This window comes from Heterocephalus glaber, unplaced genomic scaffold (assembly GCF_053883595.1).
Source record: "Heterocephalus glaber isolate CG9 unplaced genomic scaffold, H.glaber_assembly_v1.0 deba00001571, whole genome shotgun sequence".
Lineage (NCBI taxonomy): Eukaryota > Metazoa > Chordata > Mammalia > Rodentia > Bathyergidae > Heterocephalus > Heterocephalus glaber.
The window spans coordinates 10,651,687-10,675,968 of record NW_028258356.1 but is presented as its reverse complement, the minus strand read 5'-3'; the positions used below and the strand labels follow the sequence as shown (position 1 = coordinate 10,675,968).

Here is a 24,282-nt window from a genome sequence, read left to right as displayed (position 1 = left end):
TATTTATATTTTGACTTTCTCATATAAAAGATCTTTAAAAGCTAATTTTCTGTGTCTGACTTCTTTCACTTAACATTAATGGTTTCAGGATCTATCCATTTCAGTCCACTTTCTGAATAGGATTAATGAGCCCGTAGCCCTTCTATATTAGAAGTCCCTGAACTCTGTCAGGGAAGGTCTTTGAACCTTGCTCAGGGGATGGCCCTAACTGTTACATTACATATACCAATGACACTTAAAATAAGTGTTTATGAGAATGTGGAGAACATGGAGAGGGAGGAGGCTTTGTGGTAATGTTTAAAATAATGCCAAGGCAAAACGATGATGTTTTTAAAGTGAATTTAACAGCTAACAGATGTCTAGTTTTATTAGGACTTCAAATGTTCAAGATGTTACAGATGTACTTTTTGTTTTGTTTTGTTTTGAGACAAAGTCTTACTATATAGCCTAGGCTGACCTTGAACTCACTGTGTAGTCCAGGCTACCCTGAAACTCACAGTGATCCTCCTGCCTCAGTCTTCCGAGTGCTGGGATAACTTATTTTTTAAACTAGACAGCTCTCTTTTTATAGTTTAAAATATCACTTTAAATGTAATATATTTATTGACTTACATGCGCATGATAAAATTTCAAATGATGTAGACAAACATTATTAATCAATTTCTTAGGTATTCTTTCAAAAATATTTTGTACTTTTGCTAACAAATATGTGTAGAAATGCTCAAAGATTCTTTTTTCAAGGTTAATAAGCACCATAATGGATTTGAAGTCTTTTTTGTAAGTTAGAAATATTATGAGTAAGAATTTGAAATGTAAGATCTTAAAGGGAAGCTTTTTTCTCAGCTGTAAATATTTACTTTTTATATTAATTTTGAAGTCTGCATGATTCCATCTTTTTTTTTTTTTTTTTTTTTTTTAAAGTAGTAGTCTTGGTATTGAACCTAGGTCTTCCACAGTGAGCTACAACCTTAGCTCTTTTTTCTTTTTCTTTTTATTTTGGGACAGGTCCTTGTTAAGTCACTAAGTTACCCAGGCTGGGCTTGAAGGTGGGGATCATCCTGCCTCAGCCTCCCAGAGTGTTGAGATTATAGGCATGTACCACCATACTGGCTGATTCCAGCTTTTCAAAAATTGTAATAATTGTTTTTTTTGCCTACTGTATATGTCGTATTTTGATTACAGGAAAGAGGTCTGACCTAGAGATAGTAATTTTAAGCATATTCTGGCACCGATTCTCAAGCAGTGCACATCATCATGAGTTGGAGCAGTATTATAACATTAACTCCTGGGGTCTACCCAGTTTTCTGATTCAGTAAGCCTCTCCAGGTGTCTGAAATTTGAATTTCTAACATGTCCGTAAGTGATGCTGATGTTATTCTGGGTACCATACTTTGAGAATTAATTATGTTATTCAAATCATGTGAGAATAGACATCACCTAGGGAGGTAGCTTAACTTACAAAAAAGAATGACATCTAAGGGCTGAGCACTCTTAATTTGGAGACAATAGGTGGATATAGGTGGGGTGAGGTCTAGACCTGGGTAAGGAGTAAGTTTGGCCAGATAAATTTGGAAAATCCTGTATATCACTCTGTAGAAAGTTTAGAAAACACACAAATATCCTAGAGGATTTAAGAAGTTCCTGAGAAAGGAGAAGCAAAGTCTTAAAGCAAGCTAAGTTAGTCTGTTCTTGTAGGCAGAAGGAATGGTATTCAGTACATCGTTCCATTCTAAGGCTGGCCATAGGAGGTGGGAGTTGTGTGGATTGGGGGGAGGGTTGTTTTTAGCAATAGGAAAGTCGTCTGGATATACTATCAAAAAAAAAATGCTACTGCAGAAAAGGTTTCTAGCAGAGTTTACCTGCATTTAAGTTCGGCCATTTTGGGACTTTCTGGCTAATACAAGTATTTGAATATTTTTGCAGATACATTTTAGTTAGTAGGTACTTCATTAATGAATTTTCACTTTCATCAGATGTTCTTTTTTTTTTTTTTTTTTTTTTTTTGTGTTTAGACTGAAGATGTGCTACCACTGAATTTGTTTCAATTTTATGTTTTTCGTATTTATTATTATTGTTTTAAATTTATATATTAATTGGTACATTTTAGGTATACAATACATTTACATTTATCATTGGGTGTTTGTACCTGAACATGATGTATCTTAGTTCTTATTTTTTTCCCCACTACCTATGCACCCTTCACCTCCACCACCCTTCCCTATTTACATAGACTTTGTTTCCGTCTTTTTTTTTTTTTCTCATACTTTTTCCTTTGCCTTCTTCCCTTTCCCCTTCCCCTCCCACCACCCCTCCACTTTTGGACCTTTTCCTATTTCAAATTATCAATTATTCATTTTAATCATTTTCATCCTTATTTACACTTTCAGTTTCTAACACTAGAGATACTATTTGTTATTTACACATGTGTGTCCTATTTATTTCACTTAAGAGTATGGCCTCAATATGCATCCATTTAGCTATAAATGACTCTAGTTTCTCGTTCTTTATGGCTGAGTAGTACTCCATGTTATTAAAAAACACGCATCTTTTTTATCCATTTTCCACTTGATGGGCACTTGGACTGTTTCTAAGCTTTCGCTACTATAAACTATGCTGCTATGAACATGGGTGCACATATATTGCTGTGGTATGATTCTTTTAATTCTTTGGGGAAGATACCCAGTAGGGGAATAGCTGGGTCAAATGGGACCTGTAGTCTTAGTTCTTTGAGGTTTCTCCATACGGATTTTCACAGTGGTTGCACCAGTCTGCACTCCCACCAACAATGGAGAAGGGTTCCTTTCTCTCCACACCCCCGCTAGCATTTGTTATTGGTTGATTTCTTGATAGCAGCCATTCTTTCTGGGGTGAGGTGGAGTCTCAGTGTTGTTTTCATCTGTATCTCTTGAATGACCAGTGATGTTGAACATTTTTTCATATATTTATTTGCTGTTTTTACTTCTTTGTCTGAGAAATGTCTGTTCATTTCAGATGCCCATTTTTGAATTGGGTCTTTGAATTTGCAGGCTCTGATTTTTTTCAATTCTTTATATATTCTAGATAGTAGGCCTTTGTCTGAGGTACAGCTGCTAAAAATTTCTTCCCATATTGTATGTTGTCTCTTAGCTTTGTTCATAGTTCTCTTGCAGTGCAGAAACTTTTTGATAAGATGAGATCCCAGTTGTTGATTCTTTGTGTCAGCTCCCGTGCTACTGAAGTTCTGTTCATAAAGTCTTTTCCTATGCCAATGTCATTGAGATTTCTACCTAACTTATCTTCCAGCAAGTTTAGTGTTTTTGTCTTAATATTTAGCTCTTGAATCCACTTCGATCTTAGTTTAGTGCATGGTGACAGATATGGGTCTAGTTTTAATCTTCGGCAGGTTGAAATCCAGTTTTACCAACACCATTTTATTGAACAGGCTATCTTTTCTCCAATGAGGGCAGTTGGCTCCTTTGTCAAAGATGAGGTGGCTGAGTAAACAACTGGAGTTGTTTCTGCATCTTCTAATCTATTCCACTGATCCTTGGGTCTGTTTCTTTGCCAGTACCATGCTGACTTTATCACAGTAGCTTTGTAGTATAGTTTCAAGTTGAGGATTGTGATACCCCCAGCCATGTATTTATTATTTTGAATCATATCTTTTTGCATTCAGTTTCAGTTTTGCTGAGATAAACAATAAAGAGGAGGTGAATAAAGACCTATTTTAATCTCTTTAGCAGATTAGGTAGGCATGGATGTCAGGAATTTGTAGCCTTCAGCTCACCGAAAACTTTGTATTTTCCTTGTCTGCTTCTTTAGCCACTACCCACATGTGGCTTTTGAGCACCTGAAATGTGATTGAATTTTGAAATATACTGTAAATATAAAGCTATAAATATACTGTAAATGTACTACAGATATTAAAGTGTTAAACATTTCTTTAATATTTCATTAAAAGTACATGTTAAAATGTTATATTTTATACATTAGGTTAAATAAAATACTTCATTAGAGTAGTTTTACTTGTTTCCTTTTACTTTTTTCATGTAGCTGCTGGAACAAGTAAAATTATATGCAATAAGGTTTCTTTTTCTTGTGGTGTTGGAGATCAAAGCCAGGACTTCACACATGCTAAACATGTGCTCCTACCATTGAACTACATCCCCAACTCTGAACTCCATTATCTTTATTGATAATAATTATTTTCTCAATGCAATAAAGAAGACAATTGGCAATCAGTTTTTTTGTGAGCTTGAAATAAGCAACACCACACCCATTTATAATTAACTCAGCTGAAAACAAAGAAAATTTTAAATTGTGGTTAGCTGGTACATTGTGCTTTTAGGTAAGGACAAGTTTTATTGAGCTTTCAAAAAGTTACTGAAGTGGCTCAGAGTACCCACTGCTGCTAGGGTTTCTCAGCAGTGGCACTATTGATATTTGTGGGTAGGTAATTCTTTGTTGCAGGCGTCTGTCTTGTGCATTGCAGAATTTTAATCAGTCTCTGTGGCTTCTAAGCAGTAGATATCAGTGTTCTCTCCTAGTTTTGCCAGTAACAGGTTTATTATACCAACCAGTACTTCTCAAACTACCATTAGTCCCTTCTGTGTGGGAGAGGATAGAGTTCTGTACCCTGAGAGGCTCAGATTTTACTGTTGTGACCAATTACTTACTTGAAGTCACCTGTTCTGCCTCTCTCTCACCCCCTAATCTTTGACTACCTTTAGTGCTCTAGAAGTATGTCACAGAGACATTGTGCTTCTGCAAACCAGGATATCTTGGTATATTGTCAGGAAGGGTATACTACCCTAAAGTGAGAAGTACAGATTCTGAGAAAGTGAAAAGTTTTTAGATCACATATGTCTTGTGAGCCTACTTTATGAGTTCTGGACATACTAGGAGAATATAACATTGTTCACTGCTTTCTTTTTTCCTCTTTTATGCTATCTCTTTGGCTATTATTATTTGGAGGTTTATTCTGTTACAAACTGTTTCTGTAAAACCTGTTCCCCAGCCTCATTACATACACAAGAACTCATCCAATATATGAGAACACCCAATTAAGTAGGATTTCTAAATTGCAGCTTTTAAAAACAAAATTTAGCAGCATTTTGACTGTAGTTAATATAACCAAATCACCAAATACAGTACTTAAATAAATGTAGTTAATTTTACATCTCAGGTCTTAATCTCTCCTAGTTTCAATTTCCTCACTTGTAAAATGGGACTAATATTTATCTGTGTTACATGTATTAACATTAAGAATGGTGATGACAACAGCAATAAAAGCTAGGTTTATAAGACATTCTTCTAAGCCTTGTGTGGTTAGTATCATCATTATTATTACTGTTTCATAAATGAACATGTTGTATCTGGGATTCAGACCCATACTGTGTTGAGTTTATATCATAATACATTTTACTACCATGTCATTTAGCACACAAGGTACTTATTAAATAATAGGTTAAAACTGAACACAAATCACCATAACAACACAAACTAATTTATTATTATTTTAAAATAAATTTCATTTTATCTCATCCCCCCTCGAGCTCCTTCCCCTCCTTTCCCCTTATGTACAAAAGCTTTGTTTCCATTTTTTCCTTCTATTTTCACTTTTTTTCCTGTTTTTTCCTTCCTTTCTCCCTCCCTCCTGCCTTGTTCCCCTTCCCATTTGAATACTTTCTTTCCATTTCCCAACATCCATTTATACATTTCAGTCCTTATTTCCACTTTTGATTTCTCACACCAGAGAAACAATGCACTATTTAAAGATGTGTGTCCGATTTATTGCACTTGAGTATAGTCTGAAGATCCATCCATTTAGCTATAAATGTCTGAAGCTCATCCTTCTTTATGGCAGAATAATACTCAATTGTATAAAAACCCCCACATAATCTTTATCCATTCATCAGTTGATGGGCATTTGGGCTGTTTCCAACATTTAGCTATTACAGACTGTGCTGCAATAAACATGGGTGTGCATATATTGCTGTAGTGTGGTGCTTTTAATTCTTTTGGGAAGATACCAAGAAGAGATATAGCTGGGTCAAATGGAATCTCTAGTTTGTTTATTGAGGCATCTACACTGATTTCCACACTGGTTGTACCAGTCTACACTCCCACCAACAGTGGAGAAGGGTTCCTTTTACCCACAGCCCCTCCAGCATTTGTTATTGGTTGATTTCCTGAGAGCCATTATTTCTGGAGTGAGATGAAATCTCAGCATTGTTTTCATTTGCATTTCACAAATGACCAGTGATGTTGAACATTTTTTCATGCATTTATTTGCCATTTCTAATTCTTCATCTGAGATTTGTCTTTTTATTTCAGATGCCCATTTTTGCAGTGGGTCTTTAAATTTGGAGGTTCTGATTTTATTTGAGTTCTTTATATATTCTAGATAATAGTCCTTTATCTGAATAGCTGGTAAAAAATTTTTCCCACTCTGTGGATTGTCTCTTCACTCTGTTGGTAGTTTCTCTTGCTGTATAAAAGTTTTTTAATAAGATAGGTTCCAGCTGTTGATTCTTTGTAGTATTTCCTGTGTGGTCTGGATTTTGTTCATGAAGTCTTTGCCTACTCCTGTGTCTTCACACATTCTACCTATTCTCTCTTCCAGCAGATTTAGTGTGTCTGTTTTATATCATTTTATTTAATTTATTTTTTGGTATTGGGGATTGCAGGCGTGGTGCCATTGAGCTACACTCCCAGCCCTTTTCTCTTGATATTTAGATCTTTGATCCAGTTCGATTTTAGATTAGTGAGTGGTGAAAGATATGGGTCTAGTTTCAATCTTCTGCATGTGGAAAGCCAGTTTTCCAAGCTCCATTTATTAAAGAAGCTATCTTTCTTCCAGTGAAGATGTTTGGATCCTTTGTAAGATAAGGTAATTGAGTATGTCTGGAGTTCTTTCTGCATCCTCTAGTCTGTTCCATTGATCCTCAAGTCTATTCTTTTGCCAGTACCATGCTGTTTTTATTACAGTAGCTTTGTAGTATAATTTAAAGTCAGGGATTGTGATACCCCTTGCCTTGCCTTTGTTGTCCACAAATCCCTTTCCTATTTCTAGGTCTCTTCTGGTTCCAAATAAATTTTAGGATTGTTTTTTCTAATTCTGTGAGATACACTGTTGGTATTTTTTTTTTTTCTTATGGCACCAGGGATTGAACTCAGGACCTTGAGCTTGCGGACAGGCACTGTGCCGCTGAGCTACATCCTCGGCCTGCTGTTGGGATTTTGATTGGGATTGCACTGAATCTGTATAACAATTTTGGAAGTATGACCATTTTCACTATATTGGTTCTTCCTATCTAAGAACAAGGAATGTCTTTCCATTTTCTGATATTCTCTTCAGTCTCCTTTTTCAGAGTACTTTAGTTTTTAATGTAGAGGTCTTTTACTTTCTTTGTTAGGTTGATTCCTGGGTATTTCAATTTTTGGGGATGTATTGTGAAAGTGATTGTTTCTCTGATTTCTCTGTGAGTTTGTTATTCATGTACAGGAAAGCGCTTGCCTTTTGAATATTGACTTTTTATCCAGCTGCACCACTGAATTTGGTTATCAAATCTAAAAGTCTTTTAGTGGAATTTTTGGGGTCTTCTAAGTAGAGTATCTTGTCATCCACAAATAATGATAATTTAACTTCTTCCTTTCCTATCCTTATTCCTTTTATTTCTTTTCCTTGTCTAATTGCTCTGGATAGTGTTTCCAGAACTATATTGAACAGGAGTCATGATAGTGGACTTCCCTGTCTTGTCCCTGATTTTAGAGTGAAAGCTTTCAGTTTTTGTCCATTTAATATGATGTTGGCTGGTGGTTTGTCATAGATGGCTTTTATCAGACTGAGATAAAGACCATCTATTCCAATTTTTTGTAGTTTCAATCATGAATGGATGTTGGACCTTGTCAGACACTTTTTCTGCATCTATTGAGAGAATCATGTAGCTTTTGTCCTTGGCTCTGTTAATGTAGTGTGTTAAATTTATTGATTTATATATGTTGAACCATCTCTGCATCCCTGGGATGAATCCAGCTTGGTCATGGTGTATAACTTTCTTGATGAATTTTGCTGCATTCTGTTTGCCAGTATCTTATTGAGGACTTTTGCATATATGTCTGTTAGGGAGATTGCCTATAATGCTTCTTTTTGGTTGGCTCCTTCTGTGGCTTTGGAATCAAGGTAATGCTTGCTTCCAGGAATGAATTTGGGAGTATTGCTTCCCTTTCAGTTTCATTAAAGACTTTGAGGAGTAGTGGCATTAGATCTTCTCTAAATTCCTTGTAGAATTCAGCAGTGAATCCATCAGGGCCAGGGCTTTTCTTTGTTGGTAAATTTTAAATTATATATTCAATTTTATTGGCTGATACTGGTTTATTTAGAATTTCCAAATCTTCTTGATGCAGTTTTGGCAATTCATACGTGTCTAGGAATCTGTCCATTTCTTCTGTATTTTCCATCTTATTAGAATGCAGGTTCTCCAAGTAGGTATTGATGATCCTGTGGATCTCTGCAGGATCTGTTGTAATTTCACCCTGTTCATACCTAATTGTATGGATTTGGGTCTCTTCTTCCCTTTTTTTGATAAGGTTGGCTAAAGGTTTGTCAATTTTATTTAATCTTTCAAAGAACCAACTCTTTGATTCATCAATTCTTTGTATTATTTTCGTAGTCTCTATTGCATTAATTTCTGCTCTGGTTTTTATATTTTCTCTCCTCATATGAGCTTTGGGCTTGACTTGCTCTTCTTTTTCTAGATGCTTGAGGTTCAACATTAGATTGTTTATTTGAGCCTGCTCTGTTTTCCTGATATTGGGAATTCACCACTATAAATTTCCCTCGTTGGACTGCTTTCATTGCATCCTGTAATTTTCAGTATGTTGTATTGTCATTATCATTTAATTGTAGAAATTGTCTGATTTCCTCTTTAATTTCATCTGTGACCCATTGGTTGTCCAGGAGGGTGTTATTTAATTTCCATGTGTTTATGAAGTTCTTGTGGTTTCTTTTGCCATTGATTTCCAGTTTCATTGCACTATGGTCTGATAATATGCATAGGATTATTTCAATTACTTTGCATTTAGTTAAGCATGTTATGTGAGCTAGTATATGGTCTATTGGAGAAAGTTTCATGTGCAGCTGAGAAGAATGTGTATTCTAATATTGTGGGGTGGAACACTGTAGACATTTACTAAATTCATTTGTTCAAAGTTTGGTTCAGTTCTAATATTTCATTGTTGATTTTTTTTTTGTCTAATTGATCTACTTGTGACAATGGAGTATTGAGGTCCCCCATTACAACTGTATTAGTGCTTATATGATTTTTCATGCCCATTAATATTTGTTTTGTATAGTTTGGTACACTGCTATTTGATGCATATGTATTTATGATTATTGTCTCTTTCTCTTGGATTGTTCCCTTTACAAGGATGTAATGACCTTCTTTGTCTCTGTTGAAATCCACTTTGTCTGCAAATAGAATAGCTACCCCTGCTTTTTTCTGGGTTCCTGTTGCATAGAATATTGTCTTCCATCCCTTGACTTTCAGTCTATGAATTTCTTTTTCAATTAAATATATTTGTGTGCAGCACATTGTTGGGTTTTGGTTCTTGATCCATTTTGCCAGTCTATTTCTTTTGATTGGTGAATTGAGACCATTAACATTGATGGTTATAACTGATATGTATTGTCTTATCTTTGTCATGTTATTTTCCTGCTATGGGCTTCCTTCTTTCCTTTTCTTTTTAATTTCTTGCCTCGCCTGGTGAATTCATTGTGTTGGGATTCATGGAGTTGTAATCCTTATTGCATGGTTCTAGAATATCCATTAGAATACTTTGGAGTGCTGGTTCAGTGGTCATGAATTTCTTCAAGTGCTCTTTGTCATGAAAGTATGTTATTTGTCCATCAATTTTGAAGGATAGTTTTGCAGGGTATATCAATCTTGGTTGGAGGTTGTTTTCCTTTAGGGCTTGAAATACTTCACTCCAAGTTTTCCTAGTCTTGGTTTTTTTGATAGAAGTCTGCTCTGATTCTGATGGGCTTTCCTTTATAGGTGATTTGTTTCTTTTCTCTAACAGCTTTTAATCTGTCCTTGTGTAGAAACGAATATCTGGAATGTTGACTTATTATATGCCTTGAGGAAGATTTTTGTTTTTGTCTTTTTTTTTTTGGTACCGGGGATTGAATTCAGGACCTTGCACTTGGCTAATTGGAGTCCTATATTCCTCACTTATTTGTGTGTCAAATTCTTTTTCCCTGTTAACACAAACTAATTTAATGGAAGGAATAAACATTGGACAAGAAGTGAAAAGGGTAAATGATTTGTTCAAGGCCATTCTACTAGAAAATGAGGTAGAAAAGTTGATACACGCTGGAGATTTAGCTCAGTGGTTCTGGCGCCTGCCTTGAAAGCGCAAGGTCCTGAGTTTGATCCCTGGTACCAAAAACAAACAAACAAAAAAAGGAAAGCTGATACTCAAGTTCTGGTCTTTCTGACTAGGTAAATGATTTAATCACCTAAGGTTTAGTTTATTTATCTGTAAAATGTAGAGAATAGCTATCTTGGAGGTGTTGGCTAAAATGGCTTAATGTTGTGTCTGACGAAAAATAAATTTTAGCAATGATGATAATTAGTATCATAGCTAAACACAGTAGTACATTCATAATAACTTTTCTCCACTTGACTTTAATTCACATTTTCTTTTTTTTATGATATAAAAACCTTCATTTTTCTTTTTGTAATTTTTTGTTTTTTCTGCGTCATTGTCTCAGGTTTCTCTGATTTGTGACCTCACTGTGGAATAAATGTGCAGTTATTGCCATTCTCATTAAGACTTGAGCATTTGTGGCTGTAAATATTTATAAATTTGTGATGTATCATCTCTTTGTATGTCTTTGTACTTTTTCTTTTTTGTACCTCCCCTTATGTTCTCTGTATAACTTTCATAGTTGTCTTTATTCAGTAAATAGTTTTTGGTTATTGTGATATATCAGGCAGTGTTGTTTGATCTACAATAGTGGATTCAACAGTCCTTTTCTGAGAAGACAGACATTTTTTATATATATATATATATATATATATATAGTATATATGTTGCTGAAGCAAGCACCATTAATACGTTAATGAGTGTTCATGGATTGGGTTAGTTTTACAACAGGGTAAATACAGAGCAGTGTTGTTTTTTGTTTTTGGTAGTATTGACAAATTACTGGGCTCAAACTTGTGATACTCCTGTCTCAGCCTCCCAGAGTGCTGGGAGTACAGGCTTGCATCACCATGGCTTGCCCAGCAGTGTTTCTGAAAGTATACTTCTAGGTCTAGCCACATCATCACCTTGTTAGAAATGGAGGTTCTCCGGCATCACCACAAATCTGTTCTTTTAAAAGAAACTCTCCAGGTAGAGTTGATACAAGCTAAAATTTTAAGAACTTCTGGTATAGGCTGTTTGAATATATGTAACCAGAGGGAAGATTCTTGTCTTGTGAAGCGATGCAGCTGCGGGAAGGGTTGTGTTGTGTGTGTGGTTATCCTCATGAAATGATCTTTAAGCTCTGCTTTTTCATTCTCTTTCCTTTTTCTTTTTCCTTCTCTGGACACAACCTCTTGGCACATCTTTTTCCTCTTTCTGTCATCTTGAATTACTATGTTGTACCTAATGTGTTTTGTTTTCTGCCTCATTATGTTTGCAGTTGATCAGGAAAGGACCAAATTTCTGTCAATGACATTATGAAGTTTACCCTTAGGAAAATAGTATTTTATCAGTGCTATTTTCTGTTTCCTTCATTTCGTTTCTCCTGGCTACTCTTTTTTTTTGGTACCAGGGATCGAACTCAGGACCTTGCGCTTGCGAGGCAGGTGGTGGAACCACTGAGCTAAATCCCTGGCCCTCTCCTGGCTACTCTTGGCTGGAATAAGTTTGTTAGAGACTTTAGACAGCCCATAGCTGATGGCAGAGCTTCAAATAATAACATTTATAACTCACTGTGTGTCTATGGTATATTTGTTTAGTGCCTTTTCAGGGCTAGTTATGTCTCTAAAACTCTTCACTTGATCTTAGCCAAAAGGCCAAGAAGCGATGTCTGTCTCTAAAACTCTTAACGTGGACTAAATATAGTGAGAGAGAATTATTTCTAGTGTTTTCTTTTCACTATTATTTCTTGTAGCCTTATCTAATAGTTACAAAGAGTGAATCTTTTTTTCCATGTCTTCACTTCTAGTCTTCTCCCTTCATTCTCTTTTTGAACAATGAGTAAAGCTACTTTTGAGGATATGTAGCTTTTTAAGCCCAAATATTTTCTTTTCTTAAATATCAAAAAGAAAAATATGTAAACAGGCTGGGCCACAGTCTTTTCCAAATATCACAAAATAATTTTTAAAACTTTATTTTTCTTATCATTGATGGAATTTTAATTAGCATTAACTCTAAAGCCACAGTAATTTATTTTCCTATTTAGTTGCATAAGAATGAACTAAAAATTCTGAGTGAATGCAGATAAAAAATGTGCATAGTTAAGTAATAAAATTGAATTTACTGTTAAAAATTTTATTTAGGGATTGGTTGGTTTGTACAGTATGAATTTATGGGCTTTCTTTAGTCATGTATTCTGTACAAATGGAGATTAGGCTGGTGACATGAGGCAGAGAGCAGAGGTGTTTTTAAAGAGATGAACCAATAAAGCTAGTTTGTTTGTGAAAGTATATGGTTACACTGGGCTTTCTGCATTAGTTCTCACCAGTGTCTCACATGCTCCTGTAAAAATATATGAGTGATCTTTTTCAGTTTTAGATTTTAAAAAATTGAGTCAAGAGACTTAATAAAATCTAAGCCTTTTTCCTTTCATTTTGGGATATTTAGTAAATTGAATTTGTGTAAACAGTTAACACAAGCAATTAAACATAGCTTTTTAAATATTTACTTTGAGGAATGATTATGCTCTTGAAATTTTTTGGTTATGTAACATAAATCTTATTTATTTTGAAGATTTTTCAATAAATTTAATTTATTGAATTCTTATGTGTATTGATGGTGTGCCTCTGTATGTAAACAAAAGTTTTTCTAACATGAGGCACAAAGAAATCGTATTTCTCTGCTGTGTTGTCTCTGAGGAGGAACATAAACTTATTACTCATAAAGAAAGAAAAACTGGAAGAATTTCAACTATTTAGTTTTCTATTGAAGTTAGATGGAAAGGTAGATCTCTAAGTTGAACCCATTCTTCATGTGTAATGAGCATATGAATTAGCAAGTCTAAGCTTAATTCTGATTTAATTTCTTTCTAAGATTCAATTCAGGACAATTGTTTATGATGAATATAGCAAATTAGGAAGGTGCCAATGTCAGGTGCAAAAATCTTTTGGATTCTTGGTTTTTTCTTAACTGTCAGATTTGAAATAATTTCTCTAGAAGGGTGAGGCTGTAGCTTACTGCTAGAAAGCATGCTTAGCATGCACAAGGCTTAATCCCCCCGTACTCAAAAAAGATAAAAAAAATCCTCCAGATTTCTTAGTCTTCCTTGTGTGAAGCAACACAAGTTAATGGATAAAGGGTGAGGATTTGATGGTCTTTCTCCTGTTCTGTGATGCTTACCTCATAATCTTTCTCCTTTTTGTACTTTGGACTTAGGCTTTTTCTTATGTTTGATATTGTGCATTGCTCTTTGATTTTCTGTTCCTGAGAGAAAACTCTTTTTTTCCCCTTTGCTTCAGTGATTCCCACTCTTCAAGTTTCCATTATCACTCAGTAGTAAGTCCATCTTATAGTTAGAGCTTGCTTTCAAGATCCAAATCTATTCATATAATTTTCCTGTTGCCTTTAGGAAAAGTCCAGAATGTTTAAGGTAGTTTTTAAATTCTGCCCTTTCAATCTCATCTTTCAGATATTCTTTTGCAATCTTGATAATAGAAGTAAATACTGAGTATCTCAAAGGTGACATGCTTTCTCCTTCAGATGTTAGAATGTTACCACCCTTTTCAAGGAGAAATTCCAACCCAAGTGTGTATAGCTTTCTTAGAAGATCTTAGAAATCTTGTACTACTGATCTGGGATAGGTATCCTCTAAAAGTACTTTATTTTAATTGCTTATTTTTCTCTTTTGCATGTTAATTCTCAAATCCAGGGATTCTACCTCTGAACTATGTGTCTCTAGCAATACCCCCTCCCCTTTTACATTTTGAGACAGGGTCTTGCTAAATTGTCCAGGCTGGCCTTGAACTTGCGATATACCCTTGCCTTAGCTTCTGAAAAGCTGGCATTACAGGCACGTGCCACTGGGTAAGGCTGAAACTTTGTAGGTTTTGTTAATTTTTGTACTGACTTTTCATAAAACAGTGTCTGATATGTATGTGAATGTTCTGACTTGGAGATCAAAATAACACTTAACTACAGAAAAAGATAAATTGAGAGCAAAAACTTGAAATCTTTGTTTTTGACAAACTGTTCCTGAGTTCTTCAACTCCAAGGGCAGAGGCTAAGCAGTTGCTTTTCAGAATTTGTAAGAAAGGCAGCATTTTAAAACTCAGCACAGGACCGTGGATTTAGCACAGTGGTTCTGCCTCCTGCCTCCTAAGTGCAAGGACCCGAGTTTGATCCCCAGTACCAAAAAACAAACAAAAAACTAAGTACAGACTTAATCAGAATCAGCATTTTTAACAGATAGTGCATAGGTGCCTTAAAGTTTGAGAAATTCTGCTCTATTGATTATCATTTTAACTACATGTTCAAATAACTTGAGCTGATGCCTTGTGTTAATTTAATGCTTTAATGTAGGTCTTGGGCATTGATATTTTTGTAAAGCTGTTTTGAGGATTTTAAGAACACTCAAAAATCAAGATGTGATATGTGTATATACTGATATCACATGATATAAGTTTTTTTTTTATAGAAATTGCCATTTTATTACAAAGAGTCTCACAAAAATGAAAATGTCTCTGATACTCTAATATAGAAGACCCCAAGAACTCCACCAAAAGTCTTGTAGACTTAATAACCCAATTCAGTAAAGTAGCTGGATACAAGGTCAACACACAAAAATCAATAGCTTTCCTCTACACGAACAATAGACTCACTGAGAGAGAAATAGGGCAAAGAATTCCTTTCACAATAGCATCTAAGAAACTGAAATACCTAGGAATCAACCTAACAAAAGAAATCAAAGACCTCTTCTCTGAAAACTATAGCACTCTAAAAAGAGAGATTGAAAACTGTATCAGAAAATGGAAAGACATCCCTTGCTCCTGGTTAGGAAGAATCAACATAGTGAAAATGGACATACTTCCAAAACTGCTATATAGATTCAGTGCAATCCCAGTTAAAATTCCAGCAGCATACTTCACAGACCTTGAGAAAACAATCTAAAAATTCATTTGAAACAAGAAGAGACCCAGAATAGCAAAAGCAATTCTAGGCAACAGAGACATGGCAAGGGGTATCACAACCCCCAACCTGCAACTATACTACAAAGCTACTGTGATAAAAACAGCAGGGTACTGGCAAAGAAGCAGACCTGAGGACCAGTGGAACAGACTAGAAGATACAGAAACAACTCCAGACACACTCAGCCACCTCATCTTCGATAAAGGAGCCAAACACCCTTCCTGGAGGAAAGATAGCCTCTTTAATAAATGGTGCTGGAAAAATTGGGTTTCAACTTGCCAAAGATTAAAACTAGACCTGTATCTCTCACCATGCACTAAACTAAAATCGAAATGCATTAAAGATCTAAATATTAAAACAGAAACTCTGAACTGGCTAGAACAGAGGTGAGGTAGAACTCTTGAAGACATTGATGTAGGAAAAGACTTTATGAACAAAACCTCAGTTGCTCATGAACTAGCACAATCAACAAGTGGGATCTCTTCTTATTAAAAAGCTTCTGCACAGCAAGAGAAATGACCAACAGTGTGAAAAGACTACCCACAATGTGGGAAAAAATTTTCACCTGCTGTTCCTCAGACAAATGTCTACTATCTAGAATCTGTTAAGAACTTTAAAAAAATCAGACCTCCCAAATTTAAAGACCCAATCTAAAAATGGGCATCTGAAATGAACAGACATTTCTCAGACAAAGAAGTAGAAATAGCAAATAAATACATGAAAAGAATGTTCAACATCATTGGTCATTCGAGAGATGCAAATGAAAACAGTGCTGAGATTCCACTTCACTCCAGAAAGAATGGCTGCTATCATGAAATCAACCAATAACAAATGCTGGCGGGGCTGTGGGGAAAGAGGAACACTGCTCCACTGCTGGTGGGAGTGTAGACTGATACAGCCACTGTGGAAATCAGTATGGAGATACCTCAAAGAACTAGGACTGGAAGTCCCATTTGACCCAGCTATTCCCCTGCTGGGTATCTTCCCTAAAGAATTAAAAGAGTCATACCACAATGATATATGTGCACCCATGTTTATAGCAGCACAATTTGTAATAGCTAAAACTTAGAAGAAGCCCAATTGCCCATCAACTGGAGACTGGATAAAGAAAATGTGGTTTTTTAAATAAAATGGAGTACTACTCAGGCATAAAAAATGAGAAATTAGGGACATTGATAGCTAAATGGATGCACATTGAGGCGATACTCTTAAGTGAAATAAATAGGACACACATGTGTAAATACTGAATCATTTCTCTAGTGTGAGAAACAAAGTGTAAATAAGGACTAAAGGTTATAATAGATAATGTGAAACAGGAAGAAAAGGGGCAAAGGGGAAGGGGAACTGGGAGAGGGAGGGGAAAGGAAAGAAGGGAATTGAATTAATAGGAGAAAATGAAAAAATGGAAACAAAGTCTTTGTAAATAGGGAGGGGTGAAGGGGTTGAAGGGAGGGCAGGGCCAGGTTGAAAAATAAGAACCAAGAGAGATTATGTAAAGGTACAAATTCCTAATGATGAATGTTATTATATTGTATACCTTAAATGTACCAATGAAATTCATTAAAAAAAAAAGAAGGAAAATGAAGCTGGAGTACTAGCCTCTTCCTGCAGAACTGGGGGAAGACAAGAGGGCAGTGTGAGTTTCTTAGCTCACTTGGGGTCAGTGTGAAGGTATAAGAACAGAACCAATCTAAAAATGGCTGATGTTGCCTTAGGAGCCCAAGGAACAGGGGACCCCTGAAGACGCATCCATCCCTGCTAGAACACTTAACAGGGGTCCTTTTCCAAAGCTACAAAGGAGGCCCTCAGCATGCCAGAATTTCGTCTTATGGCTGCATCGCTTCCATCCAGATCTGCACCCTTTATGGTTTTAAAACTAAAATTTGGGGAAGGATGGGGAGCAAGACAGCTTCTACAAGATTTCCCCCAGTGTAGCTGCTCTGCACTCAAGGGCCCTGGCTCCTATCTAGTCCCTAAGAACATTTATATTTAATATATTGTATATAAATATACAGAGAAATAGAAAATATAAAATCTGAGGGCTTAAAGGGAGAAAGGTAGGGAACTTGGCAAGAAGCCGGAGCTGGAGAGGTCTGCTTAGGCCAACTTGACCTCCTCTTTGACCCCTTTGGGTTCTGGCTTCCCCTCGGTTTTCTCCTCTTCTGTGACCTCTTTCTTCTCTTCTGCATCTTTTTCTTTCCTAGCCTCTGTTTTGACTTTCTTGGCTTTCTTGAATTTGGAAGAGTTCTTGCAGCCACCTTCTTCCTCCTCATCTGAGTCAGAGAACTCTTCCTCAAGGCAATACGTTTGTCAGAGGAACAAATGGAGACGCGCTTGTCAGGATCTTCATCATCCTCATCGCCACTCTCCTCAGGGATGGCATCCTCAGGAATTGCCTACATTTGGACTCCGGTTGCAAGGGGCAGCATTCTCAGGTTCTCAAAGAGCCGCTGTTTGATCTTCTCCAGGTGCTCATTTGTGTTTGGTTCGTCATATTGGAAGGACTGATGTGAAGCTTGAAATTTGGTCCAAAGTATTGGAAGTAGTCATTGTATGGAAGATCATTAGGGCTCTCTGTGTCTAGAGCCACAGGTGTTTCATATGTCCAACACTGGGCAACGTTACGAATGGTATAACCACCTCCTCCCAGCATCACCATAGGTAGGTTGAAGCTTTTGACAAATTCCACACACTTGGCATCCCCTTTGATGGTCAGATTGAAGCAACCCAGGCAATCTCCAGAGAGGGAGTCTGAGCCACACTGTAAGACCACCACACTAGGCTGGAACATCTCCATTACTTTGGATATGACCTTCATGCTCTGAGGTAGAGAGAAGCAATGTATGTATTTATTATGTATCAAAAACATACACACACAAAAAAAGAGGGATGAAAAAAAAACTTGTGCTTTAGTTCAGGTCTTCTCTCATTTTAGTATATGTGCTGCCAAAGCGAGCACAGGTCTTTTCTTATTTCAGGCTGGAACTTGAGAGTCAGTTTATATTCATATTTTGAGCTGCTTTCACATATCTTAAAGCTTACATGTTTGGAGAATGGTAATATGTAATTATGCTTGGGGCTAATTGGGGATGTCAGGTAGGCAGGTGTGAGCACTTTAGACCAATATCTGAGGTTCTTGTTAAAATGCAGATTTTCTTTAAAGAAACTGGGATTTAAAAGCTTCCAGGCAGTGCATTAGAAAACTAATACAAAGGCTATGGTTAAACAGATTTGTGTTTCTACTTCAGTTTTCCTTAAGGTACATTAGCAGTATCAGCACCTATACTTAGCAACCTGAAAGAATTCTTTGATTGTGACCTAAACAGAATAAAGGGCATGTAAATGTTGGCTATAGTGGTAACACACTACTGGATCTAGATTTGTTTTGAGCAGCTGTCCATGTTGAGAAGCCACCTCTCCAAGACCTATGTGTGGTTGGTTCTTGGGATTGAGTAGCACAGTGCATTTGGATAGGGGCAAAAGAGCTCTTTTGAGCCATTGTCCTAGGATTGATACAACACTTTGTTATATGGGAGCACATTAAAAAAAAAAAAAAAATATATATATATATATATATATATATATATGTCACATGTTCTGTCTTGTCAACATTATAACCATTGGATTGATTAGTCTATGCCTCCCTGCGCCCTTTACTTATTCTTTGGTGCAGTGGAATTTATACTTAACCACTTACCAGTTCAATTATTTTAAATGCAGAATGACCAAAAATAGCATATTTTTTCATTAAGTTTAAAAGATAATATAACAGAAAATATAAAAGTGAGAATTTAATCAAATTTATTCAATAAAATAATTGACTAGTTGAAATGACACCTGAGTAACACTCAGGATAGTGTGTAAACAAATGTGTTGCCCAAGTAGTGTTCAGGGTAAACTGTAAGTGGTTAAGATACATTTTAAATGCAGTTGTATCAAGCTAAACATACTTACATTAATTGAATGGTGAGTGCCAACATTGTGGATAGACTTTCATCCATTATGCTAATTACAGTTACTGTGCCAGTAAGAATGCTGTTTTTCTAAGTCATAGAATTAGAATATTCTTCAGAAAAATCTTTTAGTTTTACTCTGTCCTTTTAAGGACTCAATTATTGTTGATAATCTTTTCATATTCTCTTTCAGGTTTCCAGCAGCTGTTTTAACATGTTGCAGTGTGTAGGGGCTGATCTGACAATTTAGTGATTGTCAAAAAGATTTCATATCATTCAGATAATGCTTCCAGTACTGTTTGATTTTCTGTGATTTGCCACACAACAAGATGCTTTAGTTTAGTTTCTAGGCATAAACTAAGTTACAAGCTTACCTGTTGTCTGCAATTAAAATAACTTGTCAAACTAACCTTTTTTAAAAAAAAGAATTTGAATTTGCAGTAAAAACAGAACGGTGGAGTGGTTTTTTTTTTTTTTTTAAGGCACTGAAGGACTTGGGAAGTAGTAGATCATTTGTCTAGCATGTTTGAAGCCCTGGGTTTGATCCCCAGCACTACTCCCAAGGCACTGAAAATGTTTAAATGAAAAAAATTTAAGGAGATTGAAATTGCACAAGTTTAAAAAAAAAACAAACAGCATGCTTTCTAGAGAACTCCTGTGCCTCAAAAGTAGACCACTTATGAGATTTTAAATGAATTGAAACAGGATTTCCTGCAGTTAGAATGTTTAATTTAGCTGCTGCCTCCACCGCCACCCTCACCCTCCTCCTCCTTCCTCCCTCCCTTCCTTCCTCCTCCTCCTCTCCCCCCTCTTCTTTCTCCTCCTCCTGTTCCTCTTCCAATTCTTCTCTTCTTTCTCCTGTTTTTCTCCTTTGTGAAAAGAACATGATTTCAAATACTGTTTTGGTAAGACAGATAGATAAAGCTAACACAGTAAATGTATGGAAAACTACCAATAGATAGTTTTAATTTGTTTTATATTATTTTGTTCCTTTAGAGAGATGCTGGAGAACATTAATATGAAAATTCATGATAGAACAGTTTAAGTTGTTCAGAAATGAAACTTTTTTTCAAATCCTAAATCTAATTCTTTGCTTATAAGCCAGGTTTCAGTCTCTCACAAACTAATTTAAATCCTTCCAGGAATGCACAGTATCCCTGCCAAAGGTTTTCACATGGTGATTGATGAAAAGATTTGCTGCAAAATATGCATTCTTTGTAAATACATTTCAGGCACAGGTTAATACAGAGGTTGGAAAATGAAGAGGGTCTTAATTTAAGATTGAACTTCTTCCAAAGATCTTTTGAGAAGGCAGACTTCCTTCAGAAACATAAATCTGAAGCTTTTTCAAATAAGAGTTTTAAAGTGACTTGTATTGAAAGCCTTCCTTTAATTAGTTAAAATCCTTACATCCATCAGGTTGTACTCTGTATTGCAAGGCAATTTTAGCCAGTGAATATCTTTATATTGCTTAGTAAGTTAAATATTTCAATTCCACCAATAGTATAAAAAGTAGTTCAGGTTCTTTGCAGTTGAAAGCTTAATTGCTTTCATCTTTTTTCCTTTTTATTAATGTAAAATATACTAAATTGACATTTTAAGTGTACGGTTCACTGACATTATGTACATTTACACTGTTTTGAAGCCTTCTAGAGCTTTTTAATCTTCTGAATCTGAAACTCTGCATCTATCAACCATAACTCCCTACCCCGCTCCAATTCTAGTTTCATTCTCTATAAATTTGATTACTAGAGGTACTTCATAGAAGTGGAATCATACAATATTTGGTCTTTTATGACTGGCTTATTTCATTTAGTGTAGTGTCTTCAAAGGTTCCACTATGTTGTAGCATGTGTCAGAATTTCCTTTATTAAGGCTGAAATAGTATCCTGCTGTAGGTGTATAACAGTGTATCGGGGGCTGGGGATTTAGCTCAGTGGTTTCACCGCCTGCTGCGCAAGCGCAAGGACCTGAGTTCAATCCCTGGTACCAAAAAAGAAAATCAAAAGAGCAGTGTATCCACTCATCAATAGGTTGTTGGACACTGAGTTAATTTTCTTTCCTTTTATGGCACCAATTTTAAATACTGATTGTATCAGGATTTCAAGTTGTTAAGCACCTCCTAGTGCCTTCCAACAGTTAAGGAATTCACTAAGGAAGAGAACAAAGAATTTAGGCACTGTGATTATGCCTTTCTTTGATTTCTCATTTTTACCTGAGTTTTGTCTTATTGACCCCACAGGAATAGGAGAATAACTTGATTCCTCTGGCTTGCTCTGAACTGAAATGCTTGATGAGGCAGCTGTATTTATTTGGAGGGATTGAAACTGAGATGTAGAATACTGTACTAAGATTTAGAACTCAGGATTCAGAATTGTAAGGGATGCTTCATGTGCAAATTACTTGCTATAATTTCTATAACCAATTTTCTTTCTTTGGTAATTTTTCTTTGAAATTGTACACATTTATATTTATTTTTGTTAGATGTTTGTGTTTCTTTTCTGAATTACCTCTTTTATTTATTTTATTTATTTATTTATTTATTTTGTATTAAATTCTTTTATTGGTACATTGTAGGTATACAACACAATTACATTTCTCATTGGGAATTGACCTTTACATAATGCATCTTGGTTCTTATTTTTTCCCCATTCCTAGCCCTCCCTTCACGCCCTCCACCCTTCCCTATTTACAAAGACTTTATTTCCATTTTTTCCATTTCTCATCATTTTTCCTTTCCCTTCTTTCCATTCTCCTGCCCCTTCCATTACCCCTACCCCTTTGGACCTTTTCTTCCTATTTTACATTATCGATTATTCATTCTAATCATTGGTACATTTTAGGTATACAATATAATGACACTCATCATTGGAAATTTGCACCTTTCCATAGTCTCTCTTGGTTCTTATTTTTCACCCTTGCCCAGCCCTCCCTTCACAACCCCTCCAGTCCTCCCTATTTACAAAGATTTTGTTCCTATTTTTCCATTTTCTCATATTAATCCCATTCCCTTCTATCCTTTCCCCTAGCCCTCCCACTTCCTTCCCCTTTGCCCCTTTTCTTCCTATTTCACATGACCTATTATACATTTAGTCCTTATTTACACTTTCAGTTTCTCACACCAGAGAAACTATTCGGTATTTACACACGTGTGTCCTATTTATTTCACTTCTGAATTACCTCTTGATGTTTATTGTATATTTTCTTTTCAGTCACTTAAGAGTTGAGTTGAAGAAAGAAAAAAATTTTAAATTTTAGAAATGTAACATTTCACTTTACTTAAAACTTTAAATTTATGTGATTATGTTTTATGCATTTTGTTAGGTAACTAGTTCTTTTTTATCAAGGTCATTTACTCTAGCACTTAAATAGATCGACCAGTTGCAGGCTTATTTCAGTAGCATGTATTTATGTAGTGTTATTTCTTTCCATCATACTGCCGTTATTCCTTCTGCTGCACTGTGACACAGCGAAGGATTGCTTTGACATTGAAGTTCTGTGTTGGGCTGCACAAGTTGTTATTCTTCTCTTAGAGGGCTTGTATTGCAACTTGCAAATTGAATGTTTGCATAATCAGAATGAAAATATGTAGTATAAAAGTGTGCCTTTAGTAGTACTTAAATGAAAGGGCTAACATCTAACATCAGAGCCTGTTGACTAGTTCAGCTAAGTCAGCTAAGTCTGTCCTTTTGGTATAAACTCAGTTGGAAACACAGTAAAAAGGCATAGATGTCAATAATATTTAAGATATCAGTTCACCTTGGAGTTTTATGTGAAGTAATGATCAAAATAATATGGCTTCCTGTTGCTCTGTACAACAGAATTTTTTAAAAGTTAAATTGTAATTGGCTTCCACTTAAGAAAGAATGTTGAGCTAGAGCCAGTGGTATTTACCAACTGGGCCTGTGAAAACATTCCTTTTTGCCCTCAGATGCTCACTCAGCCTTCTGTTTTCAAGTGACATTATTATAGCTTTTAGTTGTCAGAGAAATTAAAAGCACATTGTAAAAGCATGAACAGCAGAGTCTCCCTTCAGTTTTGCAAAATTACTATTTTTATGATAATGCAAGTGTGCGAAGATTTCTGAAAACTTAAGAGAATTTAAGGTTAATTGGTAAACATCATTTGACTTTTTAAGGAAGTGTAATGTCAAAGATGGGGGTTTTTTTGTGTGTGTATTTTTGGTATTGTTATAAAACTTCTGACTTTGTTTAACTGAAAAGTGGAACTGTGGTCAGTTAAGAAGCTCTGGGCATTCTTTTTACTAGGACTCTCAATTGATTGGACCAGCAGTGTAATTAAGTCCTCAAGTAGGATAAGATGAACAAGGTGAATCTGACCTTTCAAATTCAAGTTTTGGTCTGTTTTTGGTTTCCCCTAAGCAGAATTTCTCTTTGGAATTCCAAATAAAGCAAGTACAATTTATCAGCCTTTGTTTTCCTACACATCTGTGGTAATTTTATTTACTTATGGATTTTATGCAGATTTTTAGGTTGGGAATGTTAGAAAACCAGATTAGGAATTTAATTGTGATACTTATTAAAGGTGTTTACCCCATCCAGGCACAGTAGCATACACCTATAATCTCACTTCAGCACTCTTGGGAGGCTGAGACAGGAGGATCACAAATTTGAGCCTAGCCTGAGTGACTTAGCAAGACATTTAAAAAACAAAAACTAAAACAAAAGCAAAAGATTGAGAATGTACCTTAGAGGCCCTAGATTCAATCCCCAGTACAATAGTACCATAGACTCACACTCACAAGTCCTTTCTCCTTGCGTTATATGTTCTTCCCCTTCAGCTTCTCCTTCCCCAGCTCTTGGACCATAAATAAATTACTTAACTTTAGAAACTTAGATTTTTAATCTGTAAAATGGGGATTGCCTAGAGACTACTATCTTGGTTCTCTAACTCAGTGCCTTGCACGTAGTAAAAACTAGATAAATGGTTTCTTTCAGTATAACTGCTAGTT

General features: G+C 35.7%; 1 protein-coding gene and 1 pseudogene across 1 annotated transcript in view; one reads left to right on the top strand and one right to left on the bottom strand.

Annotated features, from left to right (window-relative positions):
* Pawr (pro-apoptotic WT1 regulator) overlaps positions 1-24,282 on the top strand; it is a 148,208-nt gene that overhangs the window by 36,719 nt on the left and 87,207 nt on the right. The window lies entirely within an intron of this gene.
* On the bottom strand, positions 17,413-18,192 carry LOC147823677 (histone deacetylase 1 pseudogene; annotated as a pseudogene).